The 9,578-nt window shown below is 31.4% G+C and overlaps 1 protein-coding gene across 1 annotated transcript in view; it reads left to right on the top strand.

The window, feature by feature from the left end:
* The window catches only part of LOC139513342 (mucin-21-like), a 254,285-nt gene that overhangs the window by 180,409 nt on the left and 64,298 nt on the right, over window positions 1–9,578 (top strand). The window lies entirely within an intron of this gene.

Below are 9,578 nucleotides of genomic sequence, written 5' to 3'. Positions count from 1 at the left end.
TGAGTGTTCCTCTATTTGTTTTATTAATTAATTTCACAATTGTATCATATTAATTAAGTTTCTTCTGAATTTAACTATATACCTACAGAATTAATGTTTTAAATAATTTAAAAGCAATTAATAATATATACAAAATGTAGAGGCGCTTGAAGACAATTTTTCTGGAAAAGTTAGAATGGGTTCATCCATATGAAATGGCGTTTGCTGTTGCTGCCGAAAATCAAGATTACAAATCGTTTTGAAAACTTATATTTAAAATTACTTAATAAAAAAAAATATTGAAAGTTCTCAAACCGTATGATCTTACAAAATAACCTTTCAGACACATCAAATAATACAGAAACTGGAAAACAACTGACATAATCCTTTCATCATGACCTGGTACTGGGATATTTAAATTGTTCTCAAAAATCCTCTCAGTGTTTCATGTACTGAATCTCTTACTAAGAAAAGAAAATGTGAAGTAAAAACTCATTCAAAATTTTACAAAATTATCAACATGAAAATATTGGCTATTTTTGTCGTAAACTATAGGGTTATATAAAAACAATTGCAAAAGAGTATATTATTGAATCACTAGTTATCACCAATAAAAAATAACAGTAATGTTAAAAGAAGTGAAAGAGATATTAACTGTTTTATGTTGATACATTGCCCAAAATATCATCATATGGTTTTAGGCAATGGCGAAACTCCAAAATGAACATTATAAAGGTTTATAATGTTGTGAGAAATGTATAAACTGTCGTTTTTTTTTTTATACAAATCGATATGTTCAATGTGAGCCTCAAACCACAATGTGAATCTCTCTGGTGCCTAATGCTTTATTCAAAACTATATCCAGAACACAGAACGGTAATAACAATCAGAATCAAGGAGACAATTAAGACTCACTAAAGGGCATTTTTAACAACATTAAAATTAAAACAATAGCGAACACTACAAAAAATCCGAGAGTTAAATTAGCTGATCCGAAAGCACAAACAATTACATAAGAAAATCTGATAAACTGCTTAACATGTTACATTTCGTAAATTTTACGGACGCCATCACGAGTTCACGAATGTGACCTACCAAATTAGACAATTTACCGGATTTGTTATCACATAAGCAGCAGGATCTACTTTCCCTTCCGGAGCACCTGAGATCATCCCTAGTTTTTCGTGGGGTTCTTGTAGTTTATTCTTCATTTTAATATGTTGTGTCATGATGTGTACTATTGTTTGTCTGTTTGTCTTTTTCATTTTTAGCTATGGCGTTGTCAGTTTATTTTCGATTTATGAGTTTGACTGTCCCTTTGGTATCTTTCGTCCCTCTTTTATGTTGTTTTACCTGAATAGTTTGTTTTATATGGGAAATATTTTTGAGACTTTTCTTTAGTCTTTTTCACGTCGCTGATAAATCAATCTCAACAGTTGAATCTAGGCGTAGACATGTTGATTACTACAAGTAGAAATATTATCACAGAATAATCAAAACTATATTTTAATTCCAATTGTACTCAAACAGATGTACATCTGTCCAAATTCCTCCGATAATACAGCCTAATATTGAATCTGAGGTGTCTACACAAGATACAATATCTAAGAAAATGAATTTAAAAAGCCGTCAACATGTCACAATATACCATTCTATACTTACCTAATTTGTTAGTTTTCAGATCTCAGTTTATTCAAAAGAATATGCATTCAAATTTAAAAAAAAACCACAACAAAGAAACACACCAAGATCAACTAATACAGCTATACATAAATAAACACATTTCTGATATTGATAAATATAAAAAAAACCTGAAAAGTAAGTATTCATTAAAAACAGAAGATCACTAAACCATTACTAATAAAAATCAATTCACTAAAAGTACTGATACAGTACTGACAAAATCAGTCCTTAAACAGTACCGACATAATCAGTCCTTATGCAGTCCTGCAAAAATCAGTACTGAAACAATACTGAAAAAATCAGTACTGAAACAGTACTGAAAAAATCAGTACTGAAAAGTACTGAAAATAACAGTACTGAAATAGTACTGACAATATCAGTACTGAACCAGTACTGAAAAAATCAGTACTGAAACAGTACTGACAAAATCAGTACTGAAATAGTACTGAAAATAACAGTACTGAAATAGTACTGACAATATCAGTACTGAACCAGTACTGAAAAAAATCAGTACTGAAACAGTACTGACAAAATCAGTACTGAAACAGTACTGACAAAATCAGTACTGAAACAGTACTGACAAAATCAGTACTGATTTCATTGAAAGTATAACATTATAAGTTTTCAGTCTTTCCTTGCAGTACTGATATGCACGAGGGTAGAAATGTACCAAAAAAGTATGGGTAAATTATTGGTAGTGTAGTCAAGTGATTTAGATGTTAGTACCTGAAAGGCCACTATACCCGGGCCCCTAACATCAACTATGAGCAAAACCCATACCACATAGCAAGCTATATAAAAGGACAAGACATTACAAAATTTGAAACAATTTAAATTAGAAAACCAACGGGCCTGATTTATGTTTCAAACAACAAACAAAACAAATAAGATCAACTGAATTTCAGGTTACAGATTTAGGACAAACACGTTCAGAATTGTTTTTATGAGTTAGCCGACAGTTAATTGAATTCGACTAAATATCAAACAAATAATCGTAAAAAGTGCTACATCTTGTGCAATAAAAATTCTACTGTAATTTTTTTAATATTATTTTTGTTTTTTTATTTACTGAGTTACATGCTGTTTTAAGAGTGACCCCAGAGAGATTCATGTTGTATTCCAATCTTTTTCACAGTATTTTATAAATATAATATGACAAAATAAAAACTTACCCCTAAATGAGAATTAACTCCATTAGGATCCCTGTTAACCAAATCTATATCACTGCCAGACATTTTGTTTAAAGAAATGTGAGATTAACAACGTCCAAAAACTTGTAGTGCTTTGTGATTTTTCTCTAAGACTTTGTACTTTTATGGTCAGATTTTGTTTGTCATGTTATGACTTGCATGACAACAACCATGACCAGTGGTCAATAACAATTACGGTAAATTGATTAATTTAATAATTTAACTAGTATATTACGTAATAAACTGCATGGGGCGGATTTTATTAATTTTTTCACTAATTAGAGTTTGAAAGCTTTCAATCAAATGTGCCAAATATTCAAAGGATTTGAATAAAACTTTGTTGTTAGATGACACGAAAAACCGCATTTTTGTTTGTTTGATTCTTTCGCTACTGATTTCATTAAAGTGATAAACGGATAATACATACAGAACAAGTTATTACACATCATAAAAACATCAGTTGTCCGAAAAAAAACACAAAAAAACTATTCCTTTGCAAAACAAACACTTCAATATGCATATAAAATGTATATAAAGTAAAGAGTAAAGTAAATGTCATTAAAATAAACTACCAAAATGTCACACTTGTCAGCATCGCTTACTTAACGTTGACTTCCAATATATACAGATAACATACGCGCGATATACATTTATGCTATGGTGTTTTTGAAATTCTCCTTTTAATTGGGGGTACCCCTCAATTTACGGTTTTGGGTAGTTACCTTAAAATCCAAAAATATATTTTTTGGTTAAATTTCCCGCTATTTTCGTAAATATTTTCGATGTACATATCATTAAGGATGTTTGCTCCTCCATTTTTTGATTTTTTTGCCAGATTTTTGGAATCCTCTGGTTTTATCCATGTATTGTCATTAAAACATTTTGCCCACTAACCCCTACTTTTCCTTTCATAATTTTATTATATAAAGTTTAAAAAGCTATATTTCAAAATTTTATAAAATTCTTGTTATTTTTTCGTAGTTTTTGAAACAAATAAGGTGCCAATGTTAAATATATGAAAAATCTAGAGAGAATTATTTCCCGCCAAATTTTCAATGGCTTATATCTCGAAAATTAGCACACGGACCCTCCATTTTTTTCTACTTTTTGAGTTTCTTTATTAATATACTATCAATTCATAATAGTCTTTTAAAAAGCTTGTTATTTTTTAACAGAGTAGCGAACATCCTTAAGGATCATTGGAATGATAAAAACATAAATATAATACCATCCACAAGTAAAACTTTCAAACTTAAAGTTGGCTGTTTTTTTTAGATACAAATTTAACGCGTTTTTCTTTAAAAACGAGAAAACATGATTCAAAAACAGTGTTTGACATTTGAGAGGACAAAACATATTATTGCGATACTGCATGCAAATTTTGTTGGGCAAATTCTAAACAATTTTGTCAAAAACTCAAAAATAAAAACATCATTTGTACCTATTTTTAATGACGGAAATTTCCTATCCGTCAATCAGCTCCACCATTTAGATCTATTTTTTCCTTCACAATGATTTTGAGTTTCGATGTGATTATGTAGATTTTGTAGGATAAGTCAATTTATTTGAGTGATTTGAATATATATATATTAGTTCTTTCGTGTATTATATATATTTTCTGTAAATAAGTTATATTATTGTTAATAAATTTTGACTTTTTATAAAAGTTAACCAAATCCTTCGGATAAGAGGTTTTACCGGATAGTGACTATAGTTGATATTGGTCCGAGTACACAGTTATTTCGTAGAGCATTTCTTTTAGACAATAAATGGAAATAAGAAAAAAAATCCCACTTGCGCTTTCTCCATAATATTTTTACAGTGTGTTTTACTACTTTTGGGACAAATTATATCAAAATTATAGAAAACTTAATCAGCTCTAACTCAAAATATGGACAATTTTATGTGAAGGGGGCCTTGAAATCTTTTGACAGCTTCCGAAATGCTAATTTTTGACCTTTTTCAACTGGACCAAATCACTACTTTACATTATAATTCATGAATCAAATTTTTTTACAGTGTAATTTTATCCCCCTTCTTGCTACTTGAGGCATAAAACATAAATAAATAAATTTGGAAGGGTAAAAAAAAAAATGACAAGTAACACACTATCCACACTAGGGACTATATCAAGGGACGATAACTGTGTACTCGGACCATATTGTGTGAAAATACTTTGTCTGTCAATGTTTAACCTCAGAGCAATTAATATGCATGCAAGTGGTCGGGGAAAAAGTACGACCGAAGTTTCGCAGAGATTTGATGTGTAACAAGGTGATGCTACAACCAACTTCTCTTGATATTCTGCTTTCCTTGGGCGAATCATCAGTGATGTTATGAGACTTGCACCAGAAGGCAAAATTGTTGCGTCTTTAAATTAGATTGATTGCTTGATTGATTGTTAGTTGCTTAACGTCCAGTGGCAACTATTTCATGCATGTTCAGGACGAGAACAAGTTGACAGTAAAAACAATGGGTAGGTCTTGTCATAATAGAGGCCATTCGGGATGATGGTCGGGAAAATTTGGACTGTCACTGGAAAATCATGGTATATTGGATTTGGACCGCAGAATTTTTGCATTGCAACAGGCCACCTACGGACCCATGAAAGAGTTATTGCAAAGGTTCTTAACGTGCAAAGAACGTGACACTCTCTCTACAGTAAGTAAGTAAGTAAGTAATTTTTATTGGTTTAAAATTCAAAATTACAGGATTGATACCAAGACAATACAAATTTGTTATACACAAGCATACAAACATATATATATCATACCAATTTCATAAACATTATATGAGGAGGTGGTACGACAAAGTTATTTAGTGCTTAATAAAGTATTTCTAGAAATGTACATGTCGCTTATAAATTTAACAATAATTCTAATTATATCAGTCTCAACACACGTATACAAAAATTTAAATCTTGCTTCATTAGTCATATTTAAAAAAGAGGGAACTATTTCACTAATTTTGGAAAACAGTTGGTCTCTAATTATATTTAGTTTTATACATTTTAAAGTGAAATGAAATTCATCTTCTACTTCTAAGAGGCACAAAGGACAAATTCTTTCTTCTACAGGGGTTTTAGTGTGACGCCCTTGTTCAATTCTAAGAACACTATTACTAATACGAATTTTAGCAAAATGCCCCATTACTTTTCTGTCTATATTTAACAATAAATAGGTTTCCAATTTATAATTTTCTTTAAGCTGTCTATATGTTCTCAGCTTATTACCATGTACTGATTTATTATCACAAAATATATTTTCTTTCCAATAATTAAGATATCTATCATTAAGTTTGGTATGAATTGCATATAATAAACGCCTTTCTGAAATAGTATCATGATTTTTCCAAACATGTGAAAAATTTAATGTAGCAAGAAACTGTTCAATCTTTTTTGCAAATCCATTGGTTAATTGCAGGTTGGAAAAATATACATCTACACGAGGCATCGGATTTCACGTCCCCATTCTGACCGGACGTGACTGTAAACTTGATACATCTCGCACAGCCAAACGGACGCCCCACTTCGTTTTACTACCGGTCAGGAGAAGACCAAGTTACCATATTTCGTTTCCCCAGTCACCATTGGGGAACTTTTAAATTAGAAACAACAGAAATCCATATATGTGATCAAACTGATCCACATGTATCCTCACAACCTGACACTTTTATACGATCTTGCGCTCAGTTTCTTCCTTGTAGTTTGAATATGAAACAGGTTTTTTGTGTAAAAGCAAAACCTTAAAAAAAACCCAGAAAACTACACAAAACTGAGTCCTCTAAACGTGTTGATAGTCTTTTAAGTTGTGCTGATTAATGTGAGTAATCATTTATCTATGCATTACCAACTACTTATTAAAGTCAACTCCTGTGCAATTAGGTAAAACGGTGACTGAAAAATTAGAATTTGAACTTGCTGTCAGTTCCTTGATAACGATTGTTAGTGATGATCTGTTCTTCCATAAGAAAAAGCCTTTCTCATGTAGCACTTCCTCGACATATACCGATCACTTTTACCAAACATTGTCTCTGATGCTCACCAAACTGCCAAACTCCACAACTAACTAGATATTGTGACACCCTACAATTCAGACACAGTGGAACCAAGCGGGATATGAAATATAGAGTTTAGCTCTGAACTCAATATAGGGGATGCCATATCTGCTACAGGAAAATTGAAGTCTTTGTTTAGACTTTCAGAAAAACACCAAGTTGTGTCTATCAAGGATACATTAAAAGAGGAACAATTACTTCACCCTGCCGCCAGTGCTCTTATGAGCTATGTCCTCGTTTTGGGTATTTCTATGGAAAAGATGCTCGCACATTTTTTAAATAGATATAGGAAGATGTAGTATGAGTGCCAATGATACAACACACCATCCAAGTCACAATTTATAAAAGTAAACCAGTATTATAGGTCACGGTACGGTCTTGAACACGGAGCTTAAGCTCTTAAGTTCATTTGTTAGTTAATTGATGAAAAATATCACGTAGGCGCTTCTGAACCGTATATTGTCCCTAAAGATAACAAAAATTCGTAAATGTATGGCTATTATAAAATCAATCGTTTCTGTAGCAACATTCGCCCCATTACATTTGGGATTGGCCGTGCAGATATTTCATGAATATGCATATGGGAATATGGGTCATGAACATTGATCGTAACTTTGTACTCAAATGGCTTTTGTGTTTCCTATATGCAGTGGTAAGACTATACTGACCTGACGAGTTTGACCGAATCAAGACGCTATTTACGCTCCAGATGGCATTTGTACTCAAAAACTGTGTTTGCTTTGAACACAATCTGTCCTGCGCTGAACTTGTTCTTGTAAAAAAAGGGAAGCGTGTTGTAATTCTAATATGCGTACTGAATCCGCATATGATGACTAACAGATTGTTTCATGTCCCTATTTAATGAAGACTTGAGCTAGTGTGTGACGCTTTAAAAAGTTATATAAGGGCCATGACTGATTTTGAATTACAACATTATCAAATTGGCATTACATTGCATAATTTTTTATCCTTGCCTTAATAAAATTGATGAGTAAACTTTTTTACCAGGATTATCCCACTGAGACAATGTTCATGCACCAAACTGACTTTGTTTTACACTTAGCCAAACCTCTAATCAAGGCAAGTAACACTTATGATTTGTTTTTAAACCTCGCATTCGCCTCGGGTGACTATGGTATTGTTTGTGTTATAACTGATCTGTCCAGACTTTACAAATACACAATATGTATTTATCTATAACTAGATACTAATTTTCACAAAATACACAACCTTTTAGATGCAAAATTAAAAACACTGTTTCAGCGCTTGATTTTTTTTTTTCTTTCAAAGATTGAAAAAATATTAAAATAATTTGATAAACTGGGGCCGGTTTCACGAAGCTATCCTAAGACATGTCATAAGACATATCTTAGGACATGTCTTATGATCTTCTTATGACTATCCTAAGACATATCTCAGACCTCGTCTCGAAGCTGTCTTAGGATCATCTTATCTAAGACATCCTAAACCTGTCGCAAGTTCTTTAAATTTTCAAATATAAATATGATCTACGGAAAAAAATCATGTAAATGTAGTATGTCTTACCATAAATTATTCTAAACGTATTTATTAATATAATGACATAATTTGCAAAATAAATATAAAAAAATAAAAGTAATTTATATATAAATTATCTTTAAACAATACATCAATATAAATATGAAATTTTCAATGCAAAATTAAGAAAAAAGAATATAAAATTATGACATTGTTTTGGTACAAGTGAGTTGAATTCAATTTCGACTTTATTGGTTATAAAAGGTTAAGAGATAAAATCGTGCAATTTTTATATCAATACATCGAACTTTCATTGTTGACAAGTCCTGATAGTCCGTCAATGTATTATATGTTTTCAGCAGGAACAGGAGAATAGATAATTAGATTATATTATAATATAATATTTTTTCAAAATTAATATAAAAAATGAGTAAATAAACGTATAACTATCCTAAGACCATCATAAGACACCTCTCGCGTTGTCCTAACTTTATGACCAACTTTAAAGAGATGTCCTAATTTAGGACCGCTTTGTGAAACCCACATAGGACTAAGATATGTCGTAGGACCATCCTAAGACATGTCTTAGTCCTAAGACAGCTTCGTGAAACTGGGCCCTGGTGTTTTATAGTTTAGAAAATAATTCTGTAACATACTGTAGTGAAACACTATAACCAATATGAAAGTTTATGGATGTGAAAATGTCAAGGCAACTTCTTCTTTTGCTACATGTATGTCATAAATGGAAAAAAAATCAGAAGGTTCCAAATCAACGCCATTTTGTAATGGCAGCTCTTCATATAAGTAGGTAAATCTGTCGTTTAAACATCGTTTATAGCATATGCTTATGATTGAATCGTTTTTGTAGCATTCTATTGAATAAATATCAGAAAATTTCTCCTTTTTGTCCTTGTGGTTGAAATATTGATATTTCTAGGTCTGACCTTTGACCTCAATTTCACAAAAATGTGACCACTCTGGATTTTTACGACCAAACTTTTCTTATTGTACACATTTTCCTCTTTCCATCGATTTATAATTTAGGTGTGTGTTCTTCCGGACCATTAAAGTTTTAAAAAATACTCTGGTTGTAGTACTATATCATGTTACAGGTTAAAAAGCGCAAATGTCATGTGCCCCTTAAATACGGGGGTATAAAAATAGATAAGACTG

Source organism: Mytilus edulis, chromosome 1, assembly GCF_963676685.1.
Source record: "Mytilus edulis chromosome 1, xbMytEdul2.2, whole genome shotgun sequence".
Lineage (NCBI taxonomy): Eukaryota > Metazoa > Mollusca > Bivalvia > Mytilida > Mytilidae > Mytilus > Mytilus edulis.
Note: the sequence above shows the minus strand (reverse complement) of the source record. Positions and strands in the feature narration are given on the sequence as shown.